Below are 16,167 nucleotides of genomic sequence, written 5' to 3'. Positions count from 1 at the left end.
AAACTTTGACCGCAGGCATATGCCATACATTACAACCCTGCAAAAAAGGGCTTTCAGAATCTGTAAGCCATGTTTCTTGGAGACATATAATTTCAAAGGATAACAGATACTGAGTAATATCTGGGTCAATTAACTTATTTTGCCAAGCAGCAATGTTCCAGGATAAAAGATTTATAGACTGAGTATGAGGCCTTCACCATTCTGGTCAATCCCTATCATAAAATGGGGCGCGCTGAACCGTTTGATAGTTATAATAACCCAAGGGTTTAAAATTCTCAGGCAATGGTTCCTCAATTCTGCATGATTTACTTTTGCAGAATAACTTATCCGAGACCTGTTTAAGGGCTATATTATTCGGAAAGGTCACAAAGGAGGGACAAGGCTCCGGTCCCCTAATTCGTCTGATTAAGTCCTTAGCTGTCCCGCTATGTTTTCCAAAGTTATTTCTGGACTTAAACTGGGAAGTTGATTTATTTTTCCCTTGCCATGAGACATATTTAGCTACAAACCTTCCCTTTTTTTCCCTTCTAGGGGGCTGAAAATTTCTATCAAATTTATCATTCAGACCCCATTTAAAAGATATTTGCATAAACTCAAATTTATAGAGTAGTCCCCAGAAATGGTGTGCATGTTCCAGATTGCTAAAAATTAACAGAATTCTTCCCCATTTTATATCAGGATTATTTGGATATCGACAAATACAAAAAAAAAAAGACTCTTTTGCATTCCAATCCTCACCCAGGATCTTCTTTATGGTCTGTTCAACTTCTCTGGCAGACCTCCATGTATTAGTTGGACGACCCAGGGGCCAATTATTTATAGTAATGTAATAACCATTAGAATTTGGATCAGCCTCCAAGGTAGAGGAATATTCCATTGCTCTACAAGGAAGGATCAAACCTTTAGAATAAAGTTGAGAAGACGGTGCAGGAATCCTATCTGTAGCAGAAGCAATGGGACTAATATTATTTTCTTCATCATGCCAATCATCGATAACTATGAGGTCATTATTAGAAAAGGTCAAATTTGATCTTAATTCTTCTATACTTGAGTCCTGATTACACTTGAGTCCAACCTGACAAGGTTGGAAATCAAAGGAAGGTTGCAAATTATCTTGTGCATCATTCAGCTGACAATCATGACTTCTTGGGATCATAACTTGTTTCTCTATTAGGCTAGATCTTTCATTGACATCTCTAACTCCAATTGTTGTTACATCCACTGTCTGCTGATCTCCAATGGGTTTAAGAGGATCAATAGTTGGAGCTGCTCTTAAAATTCCATCACTTATTAAATTTACATTGAGTTGTAATAAAGCTTTCATTCCCATAATTTCTTGATGCATCATACTTAACTTCTCAAATATTGCCTTAGTCATTATAGCCATATGGAAACATCGATCATGCATCTGAGAGCAGAAAAAACTAGAGTGTCCATCATTAGCACCAGTAAGATTATGGGAAAAAACTTCGTCCGGAGTATCTTGTATAGTCATTTTGGGGTCTTCTGAAATATTATAAGATCCCACAACAGGCCACGTAAGCTTCTGAAATCAATTAGGATCCAAAGACCAATTTCCAATATCAAGTGAAATATCAAGTGAAGTATCAAGCCCCTCATTTACTAAGTCCATGTCATAGTTTTCCCTACCACATAGGGTTTGTACAAACAGGCTATTATCTGCAGGGTCACTATGCACATTCCTAATTGGAGAAGTGGCTGTATCGACATTTAGAGTTTCATTTAAAAAAGACTTTTCATGAGTAGAACCTACTTTAGAAGAAACACAAAAATCATCCGTTAGCCTTTGAATACACTTGGACTTATTCCCTTGTGTGGGAGAACGAGCACTCTGTGCCCTAGTAACCACCATCTTGAAAGTTGGAATTAAAGCACTTGTGTAAATAAAACGGAAACTGTAAAAACAGAACCGGCTACTCTTGTTTGGAGAGCTGTTTTCCTTTCACTTCAAGTTAATTTTAAACATACAATTCTGCATTCCAGCAAAATCAGTTTTTATACGTAGCAATGTTGTTAAAAGCTACTAGCAACGGCTTTCCCTTCAAGATGGCTGCTGTAGCAAATCTTTATCTTGTTTGACAAATTAGGGCTGATAGTGTCTAATTAAATGCAATTGAGGTGCATTCCAAAGAGCCGACTCTCTGCCAAAATATAAAATATTTTTTCTTATCAAATCCTAGGACAGAAGGCACTAAAAACTTGAAAAATAACCTTGTGGAGACGGAGCTCTCCCAAAGGCAGCTACTTCCTCCAGCCACCTGGTCCCCCTACCAACCCGTTTGTCTCACCACTGCTCCCTCTTCAATTTCCTGATAGCCACAAACCCCTCTCTTTCTTCTCCACTCTCTTCCCCCTCCACTTCCCCTCTCTTCCCCTCTCTTCCCCCTCCACTGGAGAGGACACTCCAACTTCGCCATATGGTGTCAGCACAACACGGGAAGCAGCAGTTACCAGTTATAAGTCTTCCCTTGATTGCCGTAGAGCGTGACGCCAGGGGCTGTTTCCGACAGTGGGAGAGATAATTGCATCTCGCTGGGCAGTCCCCAGCCAGTAAGGTGTTGCCTCGCCACGGTCCGTTAACCTCACGGGGTGCGTGGGATTTAGGGTGAAAACCGACAAGCGGATCGACAACTCTGCACCATGCAACAGAAAACAGAAAACTCCTGCCCTAAAGCTGGGCACCTGGAATGTAAGGACAATGACACCTGGCTTCTCTGATGACCTGCAAGTAATAGATGATGCATGCAAAACAGCTGTCATCGACATGGAGCTGAGCAGACTGCAGATGGACATCTTCGCCCTTCAAGAGACTAGGCTGCCGGATTCCGGATCTGTCAAGGAGAGAAATTTCTCATTTTTCTGGCAGGGAAAACCACCAAACAAAACCAGGGAACACGGTGTTGGCTTTGTGGTCAGAAATACCCTGCTGAAATCCATCATCCCACCTACTGTGGGAAGTGAAAGAATTTTGTCCCTGCAGCTCCATTTATCAGCAGGACCTGTCACTCTCACCGACTGTTGTCTCCAGCAGAAGCCAAAGACAAATTCTATGATGATCTGGCCACCACTATCAAGAAGATCCCCGTAAAAGATCCATTGTTCATCCTCAGCGATTTCAATGCTAGTGTTGGTGCTGATAACAGTTCGTGGCCCACTTGCTTAGGTCAGTTCGGCACTGGGAAGATGAACAAAAATGGCCAACGCCTGCTAGAGTTTTGCTGTCATCACGGTCTCTGTGTCAGCAACACGTTCTTCAACACGGAGCCCCAAAATAGTCTCTTGGAGACACCCAAGATCAAAGCACTGGCACCAGCTCGACCTGATTCTCACCAGACGCTCCAGCCTTCCCAGCATCAAGATCACACGCAGCTATCAGGGTGCTGCCTGCGACACCAACCACTCCCTGGTGTGCAGCAGAGTGAAACTGCAAACAAAGTGACTGTACCACACGAAAAAGGAAAGAAGACCTCGCATTGATTCCAGCAAGACCCGGGATCAGAGAAAAGTGGAGGAATTTGCACGAGCACTTGAGGAATCTCTTCCAGGCCCGGTCGATGCAAACGCATCCAACAGATGGGAACATTTTAAGAATGCCGTTTACAACAACGCCTTGTCCATATTTGGCAAGAAGACCAACAAGACGGCAGACTGGTTTGAAGCCCACTCTGAGGAGTGGACACCAGTCATTGAGGAAAAGAGGAGAGCTCAAGCAGCATACAAGGCCTGTCCCAGTGAGCACAACCTGCAGGTCCTCCGAGTTGCTCGCAGCAAAGTCCAGCAGATTGCCAGGAGATGTGCTAACGACTACTGGTGCCAGCTCTGCTCCCAGATACAGATAGCAGCTGACATGGGCAACATCAAGGGGATGTATGATGGTATCAAGCAGGCCCTGGGTCCAACGCAGAAGAAAATTGCCCCTCTGAAGTCTGCCACAGGCGAGGTCATCCAGGATCGGACGCAGCAGATGGAACGCTGGGTGCAGCACTATTCTGAGCTATATTCCAGAGAAAATGTAGTCACCGAAGAAGCGCTGAACAACATTGAGTGCCTGCCTGTGCTGGAGGAGCTTGACAGTGAACCAACCCTAGAAGAACTTCACGTGGCCCTGGACTCCCTTGCCTTTGGCAAGGCACCTGGAAAAGACAGCATCCCTGCTGAAGTCCTCAAGTGCTGCAAAGAGATCATCATCACTAAGCTGCATGAAATCCTCTGTCTCTGCTGGAGAGAAGGTGGAGTACCTCAAGACACGAGGGATGCAAACATCATCACGCTGTACAAGAACAAAGGCGACAGGGGTGACTGCAACAACTACCGTGGCATCTCTCTCCTTAGCATTGTAGGAAAGCTGTTTGCCCGAGTTGCACTAAAGAGGCTCCAGGTACTTGCAGAGAGCGTCTATCCAGAATCACAGTGCGGATTCCGATCCAACAGGTCCACCACTGATATGGTATTCTCCCTTAGACAACTGCTGGAGAAATGCAGGGAACAATGACAGCCACTCTTTATAGCCTTCAAAGATCTCATGAAGGCCTTCGACCTGGTCAGCAGGGATGGCCGCTTCAAGATTCTCCCCAAGATTGGATGTCCATCCAGGCTCCTCAGCATCATCAGATCTTTCCACAAGGACGTGAAGGGCACTGTTGTCTTCGATGGCTCCTCATCAGACCCCTTTGACATCTGAAGCGGCGTGAAGCAGGGCTGTGTTCTTGCACCAACCTTGTTTGGGATTTTCTTTGCTGTTTTGCTGAAGCATGCCTTTGGAACTGCAACAGAAGGCATCTATCTCTGGATCAGATCAGATGGAAAGCTCTTCAACCTCTCCAGACTGAGAGCAAAGTCCAAAGTCCAGCTGAAATGTCTGCGTGACTTCCTCTTTGCCAATGATGTAGCTGTCACTACCCACTCTGCCAAAGATCTCCAGCAGCTCATGGATCGTTTTAGCAAGGCCTGCCAAGATTTTGGACTGACAATCAGCCTGAAGAAAACACAGGTCATGGTTCAGGATGTGGACTCACCTCCCTGCATTACAATCTCTGCGCATGAACTGGAGGTTGTCCATGACTTTGTGTACCTTGGCTCAACGATCTCCGACACTCTTTCTCTCGATACCGAGCTAAACAAACGCATCGGTAAAGCAGCTACCACGTTTTCCAGACTCACAAAGAGAGTCTGGTCCAACAAGAAGCTGACGGAACATACCAAGATCCAGGTCTACAGAGCTTGCATCCTGAGTACACTTCTGTACTGCAGCGAGTCATGGACTATTCGCTCACAACAGGAGAGGAAACTGAACACTTTCCACATGTGCTGCCTCCAACGCGTTCTCGGCATCACCTGGCAGGACAAAGTTCCAAACAACACAGTCCTGGAACGTGCTGGAATCCCTAGAATGTATGCACTGCTGAAACAGAGACGCCTGCGTTGGCTTGGTCATGTCGTGAAAATGGATAATGGCCGGATCCCAAAGGATCTCCTCTATGGAGAACTCATGCAAGGAAAGCGCTCTACAGGTAGACAACAGCTGCGATACAAGGACATCTGCAAGAGGGATCTGAAGGCCTTAGGGATGGACCTCAACAAGTGGAAAACCCTGGCCTCTGAGCGGCCCGCTTGGAGGCAGGCTGTGCAGCATGGCCTTTCCCAGTTTGAAGAGACACTTGGCCAACAGTCTGAGGCTAAGAGGCAAAGAAGGAAGGCTCATAGCCAGGGAAACAGACCAGGGACAGACTGCACTTGCTCTCGGTGTGGAAGGGATTGTCACTCCCGAATCGGCCTTTTCAGCCACACTAGACGCTGTTCCAAACCACCATTCAGATCACCATACCAGAGTCTTTCGAGACTGAAGGTTGCCAACAGTGGAGAGGCACTTGCACTGAGCCAAGTGGACCAGGAGGTGGCGATAGTGTTCAACATTTTTCTGCCATTGAAGCTCTGAAAGATTTGGGGGATTTAATTTTTGTATACGAAAAATAAGTTATTCCTTGTTGTTACTTTTGCCTTACCAGCCGTGGATGTTTTATTTTTTGTTTGTTTGTTTCAGTTTTCCAGAGTCACTAGGGGAAAGGGGTTGTTTGTATTTTTCTTTTTAAAGAATGGGATTCCACATTGGCATTCTATGATCATGCCTGTTTTGAGTCTGCATTTTTATATACAGAGGGGAGATTGCAAATGTATTGTCTACTGCAGAACTCAAAATATTTATATTTAATTTAAAAAGTGGGAATGGAGTGACGATCCTTTATTATTTCTGGGATGTGTACTGGAAAACCCAGAGTCTGGAATAGAAGGAGAGAGAAAGGGAAGCACACACTAAGTTTCCTGGGTGACCTTGGGCCAATCGGTCACTCACTCTCAGCCTCACCTACCTCACAGGGTTGGTGTGAGGACCAAAGCTGGGGAGGAAACATGTTCATCACCCTGAGTTCCTTGGAGGAAGGGCAGTAGAAAAATATGAAATTTGAAAGTGCACAGGTATGCCCAGAAAAGCTCGATCCTCTGTGCCATCTGAATTTTTTTATTTCTCACCTATGCAAACTAGTTTGACTCCAGTTATTAAAAATGCAGGGTTCCTATCTGCAGATATATCTACCCACCACTCCAGCATAGCTTCTCTATAGCTTATTGAAGCCAGCTACCCAAGACGTTCATATGTTGGGTAGTATGAATGCCATATTGTAACATAAGCGTCTGCACTCCTTGCAATTGACATTTTGAACATAAGAACCTAAGAACAGCCCCACTGGATCAGGCCACAGGCCCATCTAGTCCAGCTTCCTGTATCTCACAGCGGCCCACCAAATGCCCCAGGGAGCACACCAAATAACAAGAGTCCTCATCCTCATCCTGGTGCCCTCCCTTGCATCTGGCATTCTGACATAACCCATTTCTAAAATCAGGAGGTTGCGCATACACATCATGGCTTGTACCCCGTAATGGATTTTTCCTCCAGAAACTTATCCAATCCCCTTTTAAAGGTGTCTAGGCTAGAAGCCAGCACCACATCCTGTGGCAAGGAGTTCCACAGACCGACCACACGCTGAGTTAAAGAAATATTTTCCTTTGTCTGTCCTAACCCGCCCAACACTCAATTTTAGTGGATGTCCCCTGGTTCTCGTGTTATGTGAGAGTGTTAAGAGCATCTCCCTATCCATAATTTTGTATGTCTCAATCATGTCCCCCCTCAGGCGTCTCTTTTCTAGGCTGAAGAGGCCCAAACGCCGTAGCCTTTCCTCATAAGGAAGGTGCCCCAGCCCCGTAATCATCTTAGTCGCTCTCTTTTGCACCTTTTCCATTTCCACTATGTCTTTTTTGAGATGCAGCTATCAGAACTGGACACAATACTCCAGGTGTGGCCTTACCATAGATTTGTACAACGGCATTATAATATTAGCCATTTTGTTCTCAATACCCTTCCTAATGATCCCAAGCATAGAATTGGCCTTCTTCACTGCCGCCGCACATTGGGTCGACACTTTCATCGACTTGTCCACCACCACCCCAAATTATGCAAGTTCTCATTTTTCTCCCAAATTTATTCTGAAATTTCTATTGCAGTAACCAAATTTACCATTGAGAAACGAGCTCAAGCTGAAGCTCCACCCCACGTACCGGCAATCTTCAGCCACACCTCTGACTTTGACAAGCCACATCCCTAGCTTTGGCAGGGATTTCCCATGTGCTTTTGACTATGGAACTGTAAGGGCTAGCACATCACATCGCCTTTGAAAACTGACCTCTTTACACACTAAGGCCTTGCTAGGCTAGGACGTTGCTTTTTTGCTATTCCCATTACTGAAAACCTTTCATTGCAGCCATAAGAACTAGAACCCTGTTTATTTATTTTTTAATTGAAAGCTGAGATGCGCAGGAATTTGACTGTGGCTCCTTGCCTTATTTTGCCTGCCTGTGGCATATAGGCATGAACACGGCCCTGGTGGTACAGATCAGAAGACAGAGCTCCCAGTGAAATTCTGGGTTCGCCTCTAATGATAGAAGCACATGACCCCTTTCCTCCTTTTGGACCCTCTCTGGCCACAGGATATAGCTGTGTGCAAACCACCATTCCACCCACATATCCCTGTTGTAGCCTAGGCTCCAGATTCCCCATGAGAAGCATTTCACAGCTTTTTCCCAAAGTGTCTTCTGAAAACAGATGGGTTGGTGTCACGCCGCCTTTGCAAAAAGAGACTTGGAAATCTCAGGATACGCCTGCTTCTCTTTAGTGTGGGCAGCCCCTCCCCCTTGATAACATTGAAATGATTTCGCTCCCACCCATTCTTTTTTCCCCCACGTGCCCAAAATATTCAGTGTCATCACTGTGACAAGTAACAAGTAAGCCTAGTGCCTGAAATGTCTGCATTGGAAGTCAAAAACTGATGCCTGCCACGCTATGACTTTCCTGCAACACAAAATCAAAAGGAGAACGTATATGTGGGTTCGGCTGTGCCCGTCAACCTGGAACATTTATACATAAGAAATGTGTTTTTCCAGTCCTGAGTTCACCCAGCCCCTTACTGCAGCGGTGATTGTGCAGGTTGACCAATGGATCAGAAAACAGGGGCTTGGGCTTCTCTTGTGCCTTTTATCATCAGATTAAGGCACAGAAAACAGCAGATAAAAATGTTCACTGCACTGGTAAGCATTGTCACTTGCGGATTGAACACAGAAAGCTGTCTAATACACACAGGGCCCAATCCAATCTAACAATGCAGCACCACTGCAGCCATGCCAAGGAGATGTGAGCTGCATCATGGGGTGGGGGGGCAGTCATTGAGGTCTCCTCAAGGGAAGGGAACATTTGTGCAGTGCTTCATTGTGGCTGCATCAGCACTGGAAAGTTGGAGAGCATCAGTGGCGTCACTAGGGTTTGCGTCACCCCATATGGGAGGCCACAAGTAGACCACAGCTGCGATACAAGGACATCTGCAAGAGAGATCTGAAAGCCTTAGGAATGGACCTCAACAAGTGGGAAAACCTGGCCTCTAAGCGGCCCGCTTGGAGGCAGGCTGTGCAGCATGGCCTTTCCCAGTTTGAAGAGACACTTGGCCAACAGTCTGAGGCAAAGAGGCAAAGAAGGAAGGCCCATAGCCAGGGAGACAGACCAGGGACAGACTGCACTTGCTCCCGGTGTGGAAGGGATTGTCACTCCCGGATTGGCCTTTTCAGCCACACTAGACGCTGTGCCAGCACCACCTTTCAGAGCGCGATACCAGAGTCTTTCGAGACTGAAGGTTGCCAATATATATATATGGGAGGCCAGCACGTCACCCCATGATGGACCTCCTCCCATTCAGTGGCCCAGGCAATGCCTTGGGCAGGGGGTGTGGTGGTGTACCCAGGGCCTCTGAGAGGAATTTTATCAGGGGGTACAAAGTTTCTTTTGGGCCCCTTTGCAAAGGGGGGCGAGTGAAACAGTGCGGTGGAGGGTGGGAATAGGCAAGCAGAATAGGGATAGGTAGGGGAGAAACAGGGTACAAGGAAGGTAGAGACAGCTGGAAAAGTCTTTGACGCCCAGGTCTACCAACCCATGTGGCATCAGTAGTGTCCCCAGCAGACAGCAAGTCTGAGTAGATAGGAAAACGTAAGATCCCAGGCAATTTCACCCCCCTCCCCCCGTGCGTGTCATCCTAGCATGGGGGCTGCACCGAGTGATGCGCACAGGGGGATGACACATTCCTGGCCAAAATTTGGGGCCCTAAGGCTGCAATCCTATAACACTTTCCTAGGAGTAAGCCTCATTGAACTTACAATGGGACTTACTAGTAGACATACATCAGATGGTACAGAAAGGGCCCAATCCTAACCAGTTTTCCAGCACCGATGAGGCCACAATACAGCCCCAAAGAAAGGGAAGACATGTTCCTTTACCTCGAGGAGGCCTCCGTGACTGCCCCCCCACCGCAGGATGCAGTGCATGCCCCATTGGCATGACTGCATCAGTGCTGGAATGTTGGATAGGACGGGACTCTAAGTCTGCAAGTTACATGCTGGCTCTGTTCCGGAGGTTCCCTGCTTTTCTACAGAGGTCCCAGGTTCAATCTGTGGTATGGCCATGTATGGTGGGGGAAAAATGCCACCCTGAAACCCTGGGGCAGCTTTCAAAAGACACGGAATTTCTTCTGGGGGAGGAACCAACTGGCACTCTTCAATTTCCTCTCTCTCCATTCCTCTCTGCTCCATTAATGAGGCCTAGATTGTGTGACACCCTTTGGCACAAACGTAACACGGAGAGTGACATGCAGCATTTATTATCTGGAAAAACCCTCCCCCTCCCCCGAGGGCTTCTTCCACAGCAGCTGGCAGACGGTGACTTCATTTGGCCTACCGAAGCGCATCATGCTACACTGTCAGCACCAGTAGTAGCGGATCAAGCGACTGGTCCCTCCTTGGAAGGTCTTCAGCCACCTCTGAATGAGGGCAGTGGTTCTCATTGGCTCTCGGCAGTCCTATCTCATTTAGGCTGCAATCCTATTCACACTTACCTGGGAATAAGCCCTATTGACTATAATGGGACTTACTTCTGAGTAATACATAGGGTTGGGCTCTCAAAAGTCTTTGTGGAGAGGCAGTGGTGTAGTTAAGGTATTTGGCATCTGGAGGCACAAAAATTTTAACAGCCCCCCATAGTAGTGGAGCTAAGGGGAGTAAGGGGATACATTAGACCAGGTACCACACCTTGACGGGGTGTCTTAGAGCAGTGGTTCTCAATCGTTTTTGCACCCACTTTTTAGAATGATAATCTGTCAGGGTCCACCAGAAGTGATGTCATTAATCCGGAAGTGATGTCATGGCCAAAAGTGACATCATCCAGGAGGAAAATTTATGACACCTCCATATGACAAAATAAAATCAATTAAGTAAATTAAAAGCTGACGGGAAGTATAAGCTTAAAAATTTATTTAAAATAAAGAAGAACCCTCCAAACTCTCCCAAGCAGTTGCTGATCTCTTGTTTTTTTTTTAAAGTCCCCAAACATCCCAAAGGATGCAATCCTATCCACACTTAACCTGGGAGTTAAGCCCCACTGACTACCATTGTTAAAAATATATACATAGCAGCCCATGAAAAGTACAGATCTGTAACATTTCCCCAAATGCAGTCACATACCATGGCAGCAACAAGTCTAATATATTACATTGAAATGAATGGGAACCCACCTGAAATTGACTTGTAACCCACCTAGTGGGTCCCAGTCCACAGTTTGAGAAACACTGTAGAGCACTTCTGGTTTTCACCAAAAAATCATAAGTGGTTTTCGGAGGCCTATAACACACATCCTCGAGGCATGGAACCCAGGGCAATGGACCCACCTGCCCCCTCTTACCTAGGCCACTGAGGGGATGGGAGATGTGTGTGATCACCCAGCACAAAACTAGCATGAGACACCATGTCTCATACGCATTTTATTGTACTGTGATCTCATATGAGGGATACAGTCAGCCAGTCTTGTGGAATCAATGGAAAAAGCACATGGCGATCTCACTCGGTGATCCCCCTCAGTGATCTCACACGCCACCTGGGGCTGCAGGTTTGGGAAGCAGGGAAGCAACTGGTAACTTTGCCAGCAGCAAAAAAAAAGTTAGGAGTGTCAAGATTTGGAGCCTGCCTTGTCAGCCACATGCAGTTTGAGCTGTAGGGAGGACATCGGAGATGACAAGTTGGCAAGACGAGACGGAGTAGGAAAGGATGGAAGAGTCACCAGCCTAAAACCGCAAATCGAACTCCACAGATACACACTCCCCACTGGCAAGCTGTATAGTATCCTACAGTCAGGTGAACACCAAGTCAGAGGCGGGGGGAGGGCAACATTTCAAAGGTACCCACAATGAAGTCCAAAGTGACTGTAGGCATAACCCCAAGCAGAACTGAGAGCCAGGGTGATGTCGTGGTTCGGGCTGAGACTTGCAAGATCCAGGTTCAAATCCCCGTTTGGCCATGAAGCTTCCCGGGTGACCTTGGGCTGATCACGCTCTCTCTCAGCCTCACCTACTCACAGGGTTGCTGTGAGGACAAAAGGAAGAGAGGGACTATATAACTCACCCTGAGCTTCTTGGAGAAGAATAGAATGGGAAAAGTAAATAAATGCCCTTCTGCCGGGGTCAGGAGAGATGACTGCAGGTGTAGGAGGCCATCAGCAAATTGCCCACCATGGCCCCCCTCTCTGAGAGAGTTTGGAGATCACTCACTAGTCTTTGCTGTAGGCCCCTGACTACTGCCCAGTGACGATGCCCTCTTAGCTCCAGCCTCAGTGAGAATAGACCATTCCATCTTCACAGCCATGCTCGGCGGGGAAGCAACCACACTTCTCATCATTGAGGCTCTGTACTTTTCCCACATCCAGGTTGACGGCAGGGCCTGCAGTATGAAATGCTACTCGGGGTCGGTCCATCCCTGAGGTCGACTGAAGAGGTTGCTTCAGGCTGCAGGTGGGGGACACTCTGTTGTCGATCCCCACTCCTTGGATTCATAAAGATGGGTACAGAGCAGAAGAGGAAGTATGGACACTCTAGCCCAACACTCTCTCTCCTCCGCACTTCCTCTTCCTGTCTGAGAGTGAAGGGATAGGCATAAAGGCAGCATCTGGTACACCAGAGCTTCTTGGGCTAGCCTTGATATCAGTCCCCTCCCTGCTACTCTCTTGTACCCAATCTGCACATCTGCCAGCAATGCTCAAATTACAAGGAGGCCAGAGGGGGCCTGACCTCTGAGCTGCAGTTTTTAGAAGGCTTCTGGGATTATTTGGCTAAAATTGACAGGAAGGAACTAAGAAGACTTGTGGATATTGCTGGCACTCGTCTCTCACCCCCCCCCCTTCCAGCCCCGTCCTGGAAACTCAATACCTATTTGCACATTATGCTCTACAGACATGCGCATGGGTTTTCTTGTTATTTTGTGCCATCACCTGTGCATGTGTGATGAGCTCACTTTAAAAGTGAACTAGGATATTGGAGCCCTTGAACATAGGGTACAGACTGCCCGTGAATGGGCATCCTGGATCACTTTGGGTGCCACATTTCCGAGTGGTCCTGCTTTTAAAGATGTGCACCAAGTCGTGGGGGGGGTGGTACTGGTGGAGCAGACTGGTTCCTCCACCCATCCTGCTCAATGGGAGTGATAAGGGCTTGCTAACGAGGCACCTTTTCAAGCAGGGGAGAGCAACTATACCTCTGCACCCCAGCATGGCATCTTTTCTGGTGGCTTTTCTTGGTGTCTCTTCTGTATTTTTTTTTTTTTTTTTTAAGATTGTAAGCCCTTTGCGGCAGGGACCAAAGATTGATTGATTTCACTATGTAAACCGCTTTGAGAACTGTTCCTGTTGAAAAGCGGTATATAAATACCGTACTGACAACAACAAAGAAGAAGAAGAAACTGCTCACTTCATAAAATCCCCACTTCATAAAGTCCCAAGAGGCACCTGAGAGGGAACACGACGGAGATGTACAAAATTACGCAGGGGATGGACAGAATGGATAGAGAGACGCTCCTTTCCCTCACACACAACATCAGAACCAGGGGACATTCACTAAAGCTGAGTGTTGGGACAGTTAGGACAGACAAAAGTAAATACTTCTGTACCCAGCATGAAATTCGTGTGTGGAACTCCTTGCCACTGGACGCGGTGATGGCATCTGACCTCAATGTCTTCGAGAGGGGATTGGACAGATTTCTGGAGGAAAACTCCATCACAGTTTACAAGCCAGGATGGGTATGTGCAACCTCCTGGTTTTATAGGTAGGCCGCCTCAGAATGCCAGGTGCAAGAGAGTGGCACCAGGATGCAGGTCTCTTGTTGTCTTGTGTGCTCCCCGAGGCATCTTTTGGGCCTCCATGAGATCCAGGAGGACTAGATGGGTCTTTGGCCTGATCCAGCAGGGCTCTTCTTATAAGAGGGTGTGTGAGGAGTGCCTCTGAGCATGGTCAGAAAAGAGGGTGTGTGAAGAGTACCTCTGAGCATGGACAGAAAAGAGGGTGTGTGTGAAGAGTGCCTCTGAACATGGACAGAAAAGGGGGTGTGAACTGCTCTCAGCATGGACAGAAAAGGGGGTGTGAACTGCTCTCAGCATGGACAGAAAGGGGTGTGGGAAGAGTACCTCTGAGCATGGACAGAAAAGGGTGTGTGTGTGTGTGTGTGTGTGAAGAGTGCCTCTGAACATGGACAGAAAAGGGCGTGTGAAGAGTGCCTCTGAGCATGGACAGAAAAGGGGGTGTGAAGAGTGCCTCTGAGCATGGACAGAGAGACGGACCCCGAAGCCTTCCCAAGTGGATGGGAAGAGGGGCTGGAGGGGCAGCCGGCGAAGGTGCTGGGGCGCCCCCCACCCGCCGCACCAGCCGGGCTCCTCCCTGCGGGGCGCCGCGTCGCCGCTGTGGTGGCTGCGGGCGGAGCGAGGCGGGCGGGCGGGCTGGTGGCGGCGGGCAGCGGCTCCCGTCAAAGCGCTTGCTCGGAGCCGGTGCCGCAGCCGCGTCCCTCCGACGGTGCGATCGCGCCCGCGGCCCCTTCCTCCACCACCCCGCGGCCAGCAGCGGAGCGGAGCGGGCGAGCCGTGGCCATGGCGCGAGGCTGCCTCTCTTGCTCCTCTGGCGCCCGGACCCAGGCGAGCCTTCCCTTCGCGGAGGAGGGGGTCGCCTGCAACAGCCTCTGCGGAGCCCGGCGGGGGAGGGGCTGCCAGGGGGACCTGCTTCTCACCCTCCGCCCACCCCTAGTGTGGAGAAGGGGAGGGGGCGTCCTGCAGCCCCGCCAGGCAAGGTGGAGAGAGCGAGCCCACCTCCCCACCCGCCCACCTCCTCGGGCAGCCATCTATTATTATTATTATTATTATTATTATTATTATTATTATCAACAGTATTTATATACCGCTTTTCAACTAAAAGTTCACAAAGCGGTTTACAGAGAAAAATGAAAGAACTAAATGGCTCCCTGTCCCAAAAGGGCTCACCGTCTAAAAGATGCAAAGGAATCCCAGCAGACAGCCACTAGAACAGGCACTGCTGGGGGGAGGTGGGCCAGTTACTCTCCTCCTGCTAAAAAAGGAGCACCCACTTGAAAAGTGCCTCTTACCCAATTAGCAGGATCTTCAGCATCCTCCCATCCTGCAGCCAAGTCTGGAGAGTAGCAGGCATCTTTTCATTTTTTTGCAGCGCTGTAAGGCTGCCATCCTAGCCACACTTTCCTGGGAGTAAGCCCATTGACTCTAATGGGACTGACTTCTGAGTAGACATGCCTAGGATTGGGCTGTAAGGCTGGCAGAGGCAGGCACGGATCTGCTCTGCTGGGCGGTGGGGCAGCTCCAAGGTGATGCGAGAGGGGGGGTCTCCTCTGGACCCCAGACGTTGCCAGCTGTAGTTCTGCAGGGGCCAAGATGCCCCATGCTCTCTGAGCAGACTGGCCTGTGTCCCTGCATCAGCTCACCTCTAGTCCCAAGGGAGTCTGGTACTTATTGCATCTGTAGAGTGGTGAGGGCCTCCAGGGCAGATGTCTTTGGAAAAACAAATTTAGATTGCTTCAGATAGGCCTTTGGATGAGCATTCATCATGAGAAGCTTGATGGAGCCTCCCTGTTTAGAGGCAGTGTACTTCAGTGGCAGAAGCCAGGCACAAACAACAGAGCATGTCAATTACATCATGCGCTCTGAAGCACAGCTGGCTATGGTCAGAGAGAGAGAGAGAGAGAAAGAGAATGCTGCACTAGAGGGCCCCTTGGTCTGATCCAGCAAAACCCATGCTCTGTTCTTATTAGAGGGGAAGGAAACCAGATGGGTCTCTTGCCTTTTTCCCCCTATCCTGGGAGAATCAGGGGAGATTAACAGGCAGGATCAGCAGGGGCTTTGCCTAACCCCATAGACATCAGGTTCATAAAGTGCACAGAGTATATGTTGAAGAGGTTCCCCTGGAACCGAACCCCATGTGTCCCATAGGCTCAATGATTCAGTATCTGCTAACACGGTATCCACTCGATTTTCCAGGAACCTACCCTAGAGGATAACAAGAACTGACTGTATATATTTCAATGAGCCACCTCTTTTGTTTTAGATGAGGAGCCCCTGGTGCCTACAGCTGGCTCTCTTCAATCAGCAGGGCATGAGAAAGCCAGAAGCCCTCCCCAAAATTTTGGATGTGTTAGAAAGCAGCTTGTCCTCTATCACAGGGGAGG

This window comes from Tiliqua scincoides, chromosome 10, assembly GCF_035046505.1.
Source record: "Tiliqua scincoides isolate rTilSci1 chromosome 10, rTilSci1.hap2, whole genome shotgun sequence".
Classification (NCBI taxonomy): domain Eukaryota; kingdom Metazoa; phylum Chordata; class Lepidosauria; order Squamata; family Scincidae; genus Tiliqua; species Tiliqua scincoides.
Note: the sequence above shows the minus strand (reverse complement) of the source record.